Source organism: Nicotiana tabacum, chromosome 5 (assembly GCF_000715075.1).
Source record: "Nicotiana tabacum cultivar K326 chromosome 5, ASM71507v2, whole genome shotgun sequence".
Lineage (NCBI taxonomy): Eukaryota > Viridiplantae > Streptophyta > Magnoliopsida > Solanales > Solanaceae > Nicotiana > Nicotiana tabacum.
In genome coordinates, this window is record NC_134084.1 from 111075455 (window position 1) to 111089514 (window position 14060).

Genomic DNA, 14060 nt, shown 5'->3' on the forward strand with positions numbered 1-14060 from the left:
GTCATACAACAAGAGGTCATCCCAGAGGGGGAGGTCGACCAGGTGGCGGTCAGGCCCGTTTCTATGCATTTCCAGATAGACCCGATGTTATTGCTTTCGATGCTATTATTACAGGTATTGTCTCAGTCTACCACAGAGATGCCTCTATATTATTTGATCCCAGTTCCACTTATTCTTATGTGTCATCATACTTTGCTCGTTATTTGGATATGCCCCGTGAGTCTCTTGTTTCACCTATTTATGTATCTACTCTGGGGGCGATACTGTTATTGTAGACCATGTGTACCAGTCATGTGTGGTGACTATTGGGAGTCTGGAGACCCGAGTGGATTTTTTGTTATTATCTATGGTGGATTTCGATGTCATTTTGGGCATGGATTGGCTATCTCTGTGTCGTGCTATTTTGGGCTGTCATGCTAAGACAATCATATTGGCTATACCGGGTGTGCCACAGATTGAGTGGCGAGGTTTGACTGATTATGTTCCTAGTAGGGTAATTTCATTCTTGAAAGCCCAGCGTATGATTGGGAAGGGTTGTCTTTCGTATCTAGCCTTTGTGAGGGATGTCAGTGTAGAGACTCCCAGTATTGATTATGTTCCAGTTGTGAGGGATTTTTCTGATGTGTTTCCTGCAGACCTGCCGGGCATGCCACCGAACAAGGATATTGACTTTGGTATTGATCTGGTGCCGGGCACTCAGCCCATTTCTATTCCGCCGTATCGTATGGCACCAGCGGAGTTGAAGGAGTTGAAGGAGCAGCTTCAGGAAATCCTCGATAAGGGGTTCATTCAGCCTAGTGTGCCGCATTGGGGTGCGCCAGTTCTATTTGTAAAGAAGAAGGATGGCACTATAAGGATGTGCATCGATTATAGGCAGTTGAACAAAGTAACAATTAAGAACAAGTATCTTTTGCCTCGTATTGATGATTTGTTTGACCAGCTTCAGGGAGTGAGAGTGTTCTCCAAGATTGATCTCCGTTCAGGATATCACTAGTTGAAGATCAGGGACTCGAATATTCTTAAGACAACTTTTAGGACCCAATATGGTCATTATGATTTCTTGGTGATGTTTTTTGGGCTGACCAATGCCCCAGGAGCTTTCATGCATTTGATGAATAGCGTGTTTCGTCCTTATCTCGACTCGTTTGTCATAGTCTTCATTGATGAAATTCTGGTGTATTCGCGTAGTCAGGAGGAGCATGCGGAGCATTTGAGAGTTGTGTTGCAGAGATTGAGGGAGTAGAAGCTTTATGCAAAGTTCTCCAAGTGTGATTTTTGGCTTAGTTCAGTGGCTTTCTTGGGGCACGTGGTGTCCAGTGAGGGTATTCAGGTTGATTCGAAGAAGATAGAGGTGATTCAGAGTTAGCCCAGACCATCCTCAGTCACAGATATTCGCAGCTTTCTTGGTTTAGTGGGTTATTACCATCGTTTTGTTCAGGGATTTTCATCTATCGCATCGCCCTTGACCAAGTTGACTCAAAAGGGTGCTTTATTTGTATGGTCGGATGAGTGTGAGGAGAGCTTTCAGAAGCTCAAGACTGCCTTGACCACAACTCCAATGTTAGTTTTGCCATCAGCTTCAGGTTCATATACCGTGTATTGTGATGCTTCGAGAGTTGGTATTGGGTGCGTATTGATTCAGGAGGGTAGAGTTATTGCTTATGCTTCTCGCCAGTTGAAGCCCCATGAGAAGAACTACCTCGTTCATGATTTGGAGTTGGCTTCCATAGTTCGCGCGTTGAAGATTTAGAGGCATTATTTGTATGGTGTGTCTTGCGAGGTATTTACTGATCATCATAGCCTCCAGCACTTGTTCAAGTAAAAGGATCTCAATTTGAGGCAGCGGAGATGGTTGGAGTTGCTAAAGGATTATGATATTACTATCTTATACCATCGGGGGAAGGTCAATGTGGTGGCCGATGCTTTGAGCCGAAAGGCGGTGAGTATGGGGAGTTTGGCATATATTCCAGTTGGGGAGAGACCTCTTGCAGTTGATGTTCAGGCCTTGGACAATCGGTTCGTGAGGTTAGATATTTCGGAGCCAAGTCGGGTATTGGCTTGTGTGATTTCTCGGTCTTCCTTATATGATTGCATCAGAGAGCGCTAGTATGATGATCCTCATTTGCTTGTCCTTAAGGATAGAGTTCAACATGATGATGCCAAAGATGTGACTATTGGTGATTATGGGGGTATTGAGGATGTAGGGCCGGATATGTGCCCAATGTAGATGGGCTTCAGGATTTGATTTTGGATGAGGCCCATAGCTCGTGGTATTCCATTCATCCGGGTCCCACGAAGATGTATCAAGATCTGAGGCAGCATTATTAGTGGAGGAGAATGAAGAAAGACATTGTGAGATTTGTGGCTCGGTGTCTCAATTGTCAGCATGTGAAATATGAGCATTAGAGACCGGGTGGCTTGCTTCAGCAGATGGATATTCTAGAGTGAAAGTGGGAGCGAATCACCATGGACTTTGTAGTTGGGCTCCCACGGAATTTGAAGAAGTTCGATGCTATTTGGGTGATTGTAGATCGACTGACCAATTTCGCGCACTTCATTCCTGTGTGTACTACCTATTCTTCAGAGCGGTTGGCAGAGTTCTATATCCGGGAGATTGTTCGTTTGCATGGTGTCCCAGTTTCCATCATTTCAGATAGGGGCACTCAGTTTACTTCATAGTTTTGGAGGTCTGTGCAGCGAGAGTTGGGTACTCAGGTTGAGTTGAGCACAACTTTTCACCCTTAGACAGACGGACAGTCGAGCGCGCTATCAGATATTGGAGGACATGTTGCGTGCTTGTGTCATTGATTTTGGAGGGTCATGGGATCAGCTTCTACCGCTTGCAGAGTTTTCTTATAACAACAACTACCAGTCGAGTATTCAGATGGCTCCATATGAGGCTTTGTATGAGAGGCGGTGTAGATCTCTAGTTGGTTGGTTTGAGTAGGGGGAGGCTAGGCTATTGGGGACGGACTTGGTGCAGGATGTTTTAGAAAAGGTGAAGGTAATTCAGGAGAGGCTTCGTCAGCGCAGTCGAGACAAAAGAGTTATGCTGACAGGAAGGTTCGGGATATGTCCTACATGGTTGGATAGAAGGTTCTGTTGAAGGTTTCGCCCATGAAGGGTTTTATGAGATTTGGGAAGAAGGGTAAATTGATCCCTCGGTTCATTCGTCCTTTTGAGGTGCTTCGGAGGATTAGGGAGGTGGCTTCTGAGCTTGCTTTGCCACCCAGCTTGTCGAGTGTGCATTCAGTATTTCATGTTTCTATGCTCCGGAAGTATATTGGGGATCCGTCTCATGTTCTGGATTTCAGCACGGTTCACTTAGATGATTATTTGACTTATGATGTGAAGCCAGTAGTTATTTTGGGGTGTCAGGTTCGAAAGTTGAGATCAAAGGATATAACTTCAGTGAAAGTGCAGTGGAGAGGTCGGCCCGTGGAGGAGGCTACCCGGGAGACCGAGCGGGAGATGCGGAGCAGATATCCTCAAATATTTGAGGCTTCAGGTATGTTTCTTGACTCGTTCGAGGATGAACGTTTGTTTAAGAGGGGGAGAATGTAACGACCCGACCGATCGTTTCATGAGTTACCGCCCTGTTTCCCCCATTTCTGCTTCTTATTGCTTTGTTTATTAGTTCTATTTGTGATTGGGTTGGTTGGCTCGGGTTCGGAGAGGTTTTTGGAAAGGTTTGAGACACTTAGTCTCTTTTTAGGAAACTTAAGTTGGAAAAGTCAACCGGATGTTGACTTATGTGTTAGAGGGCTCGGATGTGAGTTCTGATGGTTCGAATAGCTTCGGAAGATGATTTGGGACTTAGGAGAGTGATGGGAATGTGTTTTGGAGGTTCGGAGTAGATTTAGGCTTGAATTGGCAAAATTGAAATTTTGGCGTTTTCCAGTTAGTAGGTGAGATTTTGATATAAGGGTCAGAATGGAATTCTGGGAGTTGCAGTAGGACCGTTGTATCATTTGGGATGTGTGTGAAAAATTTCAGGTCATTCGGATGTGGTTTGGTAGACTTTTTGATCAAAAGCGTAATTCAGAAGATTTTGGAACCTTAGGCTTGAATTCGATGTGTTTTGGTTGATTCGATGTTGTTTGAGGTGTTTTGAGGATTGGTACAAGTTTGGATAGTGGTATAGGACTTGGTTGTGCTTTTGGTTGAGGTCCTGAGGGCCTCGAGGTGATTTCGAATGGTTGGAGGAAAGTTTGGAATTTGGAAATAGCAGCTGAAGTTTTAGGACTGCTGTTATAACCGCAGGTGCGACCCCCACAGGTGCGGAAGACCAGTCGCAGAAGCGGAAAGAGCCTAGGAAGGCAGGAACCGCAGAAGCGGTTGAGGAACTGCACCTGCGATGGCTCAGGTGCGGATTGTGCATCGCAGATGCGGAGATTGAGGAATTAAGTGAGGACCGCGATGCGGCGTCTTGGACCGCAGAAGCGGTAGCTGGACCGCAGGTGCGAAATGCCTGGGCCTGAAGGTATAAAAGCATTCCTTCGCGATTTTTGAGTTGTTCTTCACCATTTCAAGTCGGTTTTGGAGCATTTTGGGAGACTTTGAAGAGGGAATCAAGGGATATCATCTGGAGGTAAGATTTTTGAGTCTAATAATCGATCCTATGGCATTATTTCACTGATTTGGCCTAAGATTAATGGAAATTAAGGGTTAAAAATTGGGAAACTAGGGCTTGGTATTGGAGACCTTGACTTGAGGATTTGAGGGGCCATTTGTGGTCCGATTTTGGGACTTTTGATATGTATAAACTCGTGGGGAGATAAGGAATCTATTGATATAAATTTTATCAAATTCTGAGATGTGGGCTCGGGGGTCGGGTTTTGGTTAATTTCGGGATTTATATTGTAAATTGATTATTTCTGCATGGGCTTCATTCCCTTAGCATATTTTGACGTCGTGATTCTGATTTTGGGTAGATTCGACGCGAGTTGAGGCCGATTCGAGGGGCAAAGGTGTCGCGAGCTAGAGTTTGGACCGGATTGAGGTGAGTAATGATTTTAAATGTTGTCCTGAGGGTATGAAACCCCGGATTTCACATCGTTGTGCTATATTGAGGTAACACATACGCTAGATGACGAGTGTGGGGTCGTGCACCGTTGGGGATTATGGCTTAGTCCATCCCGAATGACTGTTTTACCGCGTATTTTACTAAAAATTGTTTGCTACCATCATGTTTTGGGCGGAATGCCATATTTGGGCCTCGTGCCAACTATTTGGGCCCTTAGGGGATTTTTACTGATATTTCCTCACTATTTTGACTTTATACTTGTACTCATTCATGCTATATTCTACTATTTTCGTAACTCAGTCGTATTTACTCTGTTTTAACACATTAAATGATATTCTAAATGATAATTTGGGCTGAGCATCATGTTTTACTGTTGCCCGAGTGGCTTATGAGATTCTGACTGAGTAAGGCCGAGGGCCTGTGTTGTGAGGATACATTGATTTATGATTATGAGGCCGAGGGCCTGAGATTGTATGCCACGAGGTGGCTTATTGATATGAGGCCGAGAGCCTACTAATTATGCCTTAAGATGGCTTGATATTGCACTTGGGCCGTAAGGGGACCCTCCCGGAGTCTGTACACCCCCAGTGAGCGCGGGTACCCATTGTGATATGAGATATTGCACGAGGGGCTGATTCTATTGGTATTGTGCCCGAGGGGCAGTTCTTTATGTGTTTATCTTTTCTAGCTGCCTGTCATTTATTTGTTTAACTGTTAAAAAGGTATTTTAAAGAAGCTTAAACTGAACTAAGGTGACTTTATATGTTTTCGCTGTTTCATTGTTTTTTTTACTGGCTTTATACTGCTTCTTTATGGCATGTTGATGTGCCTTTACGTGATTTCTTATCGCTCAGTCTTCATTTATTATTATTACTCACTGAGTTGGAGTACTCACTTTACTCCTTGCACCCTGTGTGCAGATTCAGGCGCTTTAGGTCCCACTAGCGAGTGTTGATTTCTTCCAGCTCAAGCGGTTTCAGAGATTCACTAGGTAGCTGCTCGGCATTCGCATCCCAGTGCTTCTCCCCCTATCTTATGTTCTCTTGTTTTAGTTCTGTAATAGACTATGTAGACTCTTCCTGTTTTAAATCGGTTGGTAAATGCTCATGACCGGTGACACCCCGATGTCGGGCTATGTCTATTCTGCAAATTGTAGTATTCACCTTTATTTTGAGATTATTATTATATTAAAGACTTAATTTGTATTATTTTAATTGCTTAAAATGACTTGGGAGTGTGTCGGCTGGCCTTGTCTTCACGAGAGGTGCCATCACGACCGGATCTGGGTTTAGGGTTGTGACAACTTTCCTTATGAACACCGCCTTGTGTTCGTCAATGTTGTGAGTATCGTCGGTTTTGTGGTTGTGGTTAGATTTTTTCCTTTACCCCGACCTTTTTCTCAAAACCCTCATCTTTCAACATAAATCTATTAAGATCTTTGTAGATCTGGAGTGATTTTGAGTTTATCCAGTAACTTTCTTTTAAAAAAAATCTCTTGTTTTCTTTATTGTTAATCGATTTTAGTATCCCTCTAGATTAGGGTTTTGCTTCCTAATCTAGATCTCTTTGAACCTGAAATGATTTCGAGTTTCCATGATATTTTCCTTAAAGATCTTCTGTTTTTCTCATTATTAATCGACCCTAATGTTCTCTGAGAACTAGGGTTTCATTTCGTCTGTTTCTGCGAAACTTTTCTAGAAAATTCCTATGTATTTGATTCTTTTTTTCCACTGATTCTTGCGTAACTATGTTCCATTTTTAGTTTTTAGTTATTTCATTGTTCGCTCCAATAGTTGCCCGATATTCTTGAGTAATCGACTGAATACCTACACTGCCTGGGGTTTTGAAATTTGCTTTGTTTATTGATGTGATTACTTCCTGTAATTTTATTTACGTTCTTTAGTTTGGGACTCCTAACTAGTACTACTTGCCTTAATTGTTCCTGCTTAGCTTAATTTGTGGGTTGATTGGCTTACCAACTCCAGATTGGTCGCTAATTTACTTGTATTACCTTATTTGTGACTAATTGCCTTGTTACTTGCCAGATTTTTAGTGTTCTGACTCTAATTGGCTATCAGACTTACCACTTACCTTATTTAGACCTCAATTCCAAGTTATTTTGTATACAATCCCATAATTTTTGCCTATTGATTAGCCCTGGCATGCCTAAATTGATTGACTGATTATTTCTTTGCCTTATTTGCAAACCTTTAAACCGCTTTACCTTATTTACTCTACTCTACTCAATGCTATATAATCCCCATTCTTTTTCTTTAACACACAAGCACACAAACATAGAAAGACACAAAGTTCTTGCTCTCTTCCTCTATCATAATCTTCTACTTTTTGTTTGTTGCATTCTCTGGCCGGCTGGAAGCTAGGGCTAGACCTTTGGACCCTGTTTGCTTCACTCTTCTATTTCTATCTCTTAATTGGTATGCCTCCACTACTGCTATTCAATTAAACCTATGTGTTTCCTTATAATCAACATGTCTTTTCTTCTGTTTAACTAAACCTATGTGTTTCCCTAATCAGCATGTTTATTGCTACGTGTCATGTTATCAACATGTCTACTTTTATCTCATTAGATCCTCGTGCTTTATATTTATTGTTCCTAACCAGTATGTTTACTGCTATTCAATTAAACTATGTGTCCTGTTATCAGCATATCTACTTCTGTTTAACCTATGTGTTCATCTTGTCTACTTATGTTTAATTAAACCTATGTGTTTCCTGCTTTCAACATGTCTACATGTCTGTTTATATATAAATTAGACCCATGTCTATTTATTTCTTAACTAGCTTGTTCTCCTTGTCTTGTTTTAAGTACTCATCCCTAACAAACTCCTGATTGATTCATGATTTCTATGTTCTCAACCTTATTGCATTCCTGTATGACTATCTGACCCCAGCATACTGCCTTATGACCAATGTCTACTTGTATGATCACCTCGTAATAGCTAAGGGATTAAGGCCATGTGAAACTTTGCCTTGTCTGTTGTTGATTGATGGAGTTCAGTGCTGAACTCCTTCTACTAAGTGTGTGCTGCTTGTGATTCTTGTGATCTGATAATCTGCTTCTATGCACTTCTGAAACCCAAACTATCTTTCTAAAAACAAAACTGTCTCCTATTTTTATATACTATTTTCAACTCCTACTCTTAGAACATCTAGAGTCCTGCCCCTCCAGTGTGAGCATTGCCTAGAAGTCCATGAGACTCCTCTGAACTTTGACATACTGGGGTTGGCTCTCCAAACTTGCTCACAAAAGGTTTCTTTAAAAGTTTTCTGGTGTGAGCATTGCCCGGGCTCCCGGAGGCCCTTGGGAACTTTGACATATCAGGATACCATTGGGTGCACTATGAGAATATTGGCATATTCATACTTGGTTGAAGGCCTGGTTCTTCCAGGTTTACTTTTTGGGCCTATCCAGGCTCCCTATAGTTTTAGCAGTTTCACTTCTATAATTCATTATTTATATTTGGTTTGTAATAATAATTTCTTTGTAAACAGATATTGGGGATATTAGTAAAACTGGGAGGGATTTTTATATGTATTTTGTTGGGAACGGGTAAATACCATGCCTATAGAGTTTAAATTAGTTCCTACATTTAGAAATCATGCCTATAGGTTGCTGCGATGTTTGTTTACTTATGTGCATTTAGATACCATGCCTATAAGTTTAAAATCAGCTCTGCATTCTAGATATCATGCAAATAAGGTTTAAATTAGTTTCTGCATGCAAATAAGGTTTTAAAACCAATTTGTGCATTTAGATACCATGCATATAAAGTTTTAAAACCAATTTCTGCATTTAGTTACCATGTCTATAAGTTTTAAATAAGTTCTACACCTAGACAACATGCCTATAAGGTTTAAATCAGTTCCCGCATCTAGATACCATGTCTATAAGTTTAAAATCAGTTTCTACACCTAGACAGCATGCCTATAGGACCTACTGAACCAAATTGCCTGCTTAAAATCGTTTACTGGTTTATTGTGGTTCTGATTAATGATTAGCTATCATATTCATAAAACATCTCTGATCCGCGCCTAGAGAAGCATGTAGGACGACTAAAATCTTGAGATTATAAAATTGTGCTTTGTTTAACTGTTTGTGAACTGCTCAGATTAAACTAGTCCTAAATCAGTAGGCAACTGATTAAGTACATTATGCCTCGCTTTAATAAAAACACTACATATGTTCTACTTTGTGCTCACCTAGATATCCTGCTATAGGACCTATAAAGTGTCTGAAATACTGTTGTTTGAGACGTATAATTGCCTGCTTATTTGTGGAGGTAAAATGTGAGCCTTTAACTGTTCCTTTATCTGACAGTCCTATTTGTTTTGCTTGTCGCTTAGATTTTCTCCTTTTAAGCACTATAGGAGAGTCTAGATCCACCTTAACTAGAAGTCCTAAACACCTCCGGGACCATAAGTAAGGGACAGGTAATGCACGCATAGAGTACGTTTAATTAGAATCACTTATATAACCATTATGGAGAGGGTAATCGGGTAGTAAAGGATATGATGACATGTGCGCTAATGCTATGTGTAGCACCCCAATTTGGGAACGATTACCAAGCATTGCAAAAAAGTGATCCTATAGGCTAAAAAACCTAGGACCCTCTTTACCCCTTGTTTTAAAATAAAATATCTATCTGTCTAAATTGCTTTGTTTGCTTATAAGATTAATTCACCTAATTCGAGTTTGGCCGGGGCCCACCGTTGTGGACCCGAGGGGTGCATAACACCTTCCCCTCAAGGTTATTTCGAGCTCTTACCCAATCTCGGGTAACACAAATCGGTTTATGAGTTATTTTCTTTAGGTGCCCTAACGCACCTTAAATCCGTTAGGTGATGACTCTTCAAATTTCATACCCAATTCTCAAAAGAAAATGAGTTGTTCCCAAGAAATGTCAAAACCCGGACTCCGCGAGAAAAAAGATAGCGCGACAATCATATATATTGAATTCAATAAAAATATGTATATATAAAATACAAAGACATACAGTGATATACAATGAAATATATTGAATACCGTTTCATATAGTCTATATTTAGGCTGGCAGAATATTAAAGTTGATGACATTTTAACTAATGAATACAGTAACATATAGTCTATCTGCTTAGGAAATGCATTTGATTAGAAATAAAGCTATTGAATTCAACCAATGAAATGCAAATGTATAAACAAGTAATGTATACATATAATGATCAGTTTTTTACAAATTTCATAAAATAGAAAACATGCACAACTGTTATAATACAATGAGCATTTCATATTTGAATCCATTCTTAGAATCAGAAATAAATACATCTTGTACCAGGGCTAAATACATGATACAATGACTTAAAAAAATACTTATAGTCATACGTGTAGACATTGCCACATTCAAAGAAAGCATTTCCTGGTATTTTTTTCCCAGTGTTGTGTACATGTGTAAAGCTTCTTTCAGATTGTTGCAATTCCAACGTCCAAACATCTTCCTAAATTCTTCGAGGAAGTCGTATATTGGCAATTCTCTTGCTGAAACAAGTGCGGCATTGATTGACTCATCTATATTTGACGTCATGGTCCATCCCCTATTAACAGGTGCATACAACCTAGCCCACTTTTCGTATCCAGCTAATTCCAAGCATTCTTTCACCCTAATATCTACCTTCTCCACCTTATCCATTAGACTATCAAATTCAGCCTGTGTGTATGCTTTTGCCATCGAGAAGTATATCTCGCTCAACTTTGAATGACTCTTTTTGAATTTCTTATATACGTTGTTCTATAAATGCCATATACAAGCAAAATATGGTATCGTTGGATACACTCTCGATACATATTTGATGATGCTCTCATTCCTATCTGAAACGATGCACATATTTTCCCTCTCACCATATGCTTCCTCGAATTGCTCAAAGAACCACGACCAAGCAACATCATTCTCTGAATCAATAATACCATATGCTAGTGGCAATCTATGACCTGTAAATACAATTGCATACATATTAAAAATATGTATTTCAAAATTGAATAGGCAGTAGAATTAACAAATTTTATTATAATCCCCATACTCACCTGCACCATCCAACGTGCTGGCCGAGACGAATGTCCGGTGTATGCCGATTTTAGGTGGCTGCCATCCACAACCACAATGGGTCTACAATGATCGAACCCCTTTATAAAGGCATACAAAGATATATACATACATGAACTCATTTTTTGATGATTTTACCATTCTAATGTGGGAACCAGGATATGTCATATCCATTATGTATAGGTACCCTGGAAATTTATTGTATGAATCAACCGGTTCACCTCTCAAAAAATTCATTGCTTTTTCTTTAGCCCACCACGCCAACATGTAACTAACATCAACGCTAAAATCTGATTTCACATCATCAATTATATCCTTTGGGGTGTATTTTCTCTTATGATTAGTAAGCTTGGACCTAATCATACCACCGATAAGACTACTACTTGTTTGACGATGATCATACACCTTATCCTTTCTACGAACATGTATGCTTATCATTGAACTCTCTCACTTTGAACATTTGTGATTTGTTAATGCTAGAAGCCTTAAATCTCTATTCACAATCCTATGATATACATAATAATGTATAGCTACAATATCATTATATATATGATCAGTATAAATGCATAAAAAATACATTAATAATAATTCTCAATTGCTACATATATATATATATATATATATATATATATATATATATATATATACACATTTATATACGCGTAATACATCTGAAAACAAACAGCAAAAGTCACTGTAATGAATATTTTATCAGTAAAATACAGATGAATAGATGTATTTGAAATATATAACACATTCATAAGTACAACAGTGAAAGTCATGTAAAAATATCCAAATATATCTAAATACATCTTAATACAATTTAAAATTTCTACCATGAATACAATATACAAAAAATTCTAACTACATAACATGATGTTCAACGAATTGTAATTAAGAACACTCAAACCTGATAGCATTAAACTTGTCAACCCGAAATTAAAACCTTTCAGATATTGCATAATGCTCCATCACCTCTTTCAATGTAGTCTTATCCTTATATACTTGTCCAGCCATAACCTCTCTTTGATTAGTTTTTGAAATAATCAAATCCGTGTCCAGTTCGAACACCCCAGTCGGTTCGCCTGAATTGACAACGTCAAGAGCAAGTGTATCATCTGTAGCAAAATTACACCTTTGATTTGTTTCGTCAATTTGCACAAGGTCGCCTTGAATTAAACTATCTCTAGCTACAACTTCTTTGTCAATTGTTGTTATGCACAAATGATACATCTCGAATTCTCTATTCATTTTTTTCAACTCTACATACACCTTGTAACCCATGACGTTGTGTATTTCCATTGGCGTGCAATTTTCTTCTACTTTATATTCAATTTTAATGGACTTTGAGCTCAAATCTATGTCGAGTTGATTCGAAATTGAAGCAACCAAATCATTGTACGACGCATACTCCTTTATCAGTATCCCCTCAATCGAATAATCGACATAGTTACTCTCACTGTTCTACTTGCCAGAATGACGCAATAGCATGGTTAAACTTGTCATATATAAAATCGAATTATATCAAATTTTTGTATACAATTGTATGAATCTAGAAATTTATTGGTTGAAAACAGAACTTCCACGAACGACAACAACAGAAAAAATGAAGGATTGAAAATCTAGAGATTTCTCTTTTTTGTGGTATTTTTCGGATGGGAAATCTTTTCTACAACGTGAAATAAAGATTATGCGTGATATAATTGTGTTAATTGAGTTATATTAGGAGAATATTTTGTTAATTGATTCACTTACCGTTTTAAAACAGCTGAAAAGACCATTTTTACGCAATTTACGTTACTGTATTCACGAATACAGCTTGCGAATACAATAATTGCTTAGCTGGACTTCCCCTATTTTACGCCGAGTTTTGCTACTGTATTCATACAGTAGCTTAAATACATCGAATACACTTTATAACAACTGAAAACATAGCTATAGGAAGTAATATAGTAAATGGTAGCTACATATAGCTAATAACCACTAAACAATAGTGGTTTGTGAAAATTTCTCTTAAGTATATTTTCATTTTGAGTTATGTTATTTATGCTTTTAATTTAGTGGTGACAATTTGAGCCCAAACCCATCCAACCACCCAGAGATTAATGGGTTGAGCTACAAATATTTTAGCTTATGGATCTATTTGGGCTGAGCCCAAGTTAAACCATCATTTTTTATAGCCTATTCTGACCCATGAAGTAGCCCAAATACAACTTATAAAACTCACCCAAAATAAAATAAAGGGATCTCAACCCAACTTATCTAGAAATTTACTTAGTTGCCTCATCATTAGTTTTTGTATCTAAGTTTAAAAAATGAGAACCAAGGTATTTAAGTTTTAATGTAAATATGAATAATTTGTAATTGAGTTGTGGTGAAATTTACTTATTTAGAAATAACATAAAAGATATTTTTCAATTTACAAATTTTAAATACTAATTTGTTATTTAAGAAAATATATTTTGATTCTCAAAATAATAATAGTATTTATTTATATTTTATACATAGGCGTATAAAAGGTAAAAGGCTTTGTTTATGCAATATGAGCATGGTCTTAAAACTCAAGTTGGACGAGTTGGGTTATGACCTATTGTTTAACCCATCTTGACCCAACTCATCTTAGCCCAAGTACACTTTGGGCTGGGTTGAAAAATGACTCATTTATTGACCTAACTCATCTTGACCCGCCCAAATTCAACCTAACCTACCCATTTGCCACCCCTAAATTAAGGCACCTAAAATGACAAAATTATCTGTCAAGGTAAGCACCTTGTTTTAGTAAATAAAAATAAAATTTGTTTCAATCAGAGTAAAAATCATTACAGCATTATCTAGTGAGAATTCTTAATAAATTTTAACTTTAATTTACTTTTAAACTAGAAGTTATACATGTATACTGATTATTGTATCTAATTCTTGGCTTGCTTATAAGTAATTCA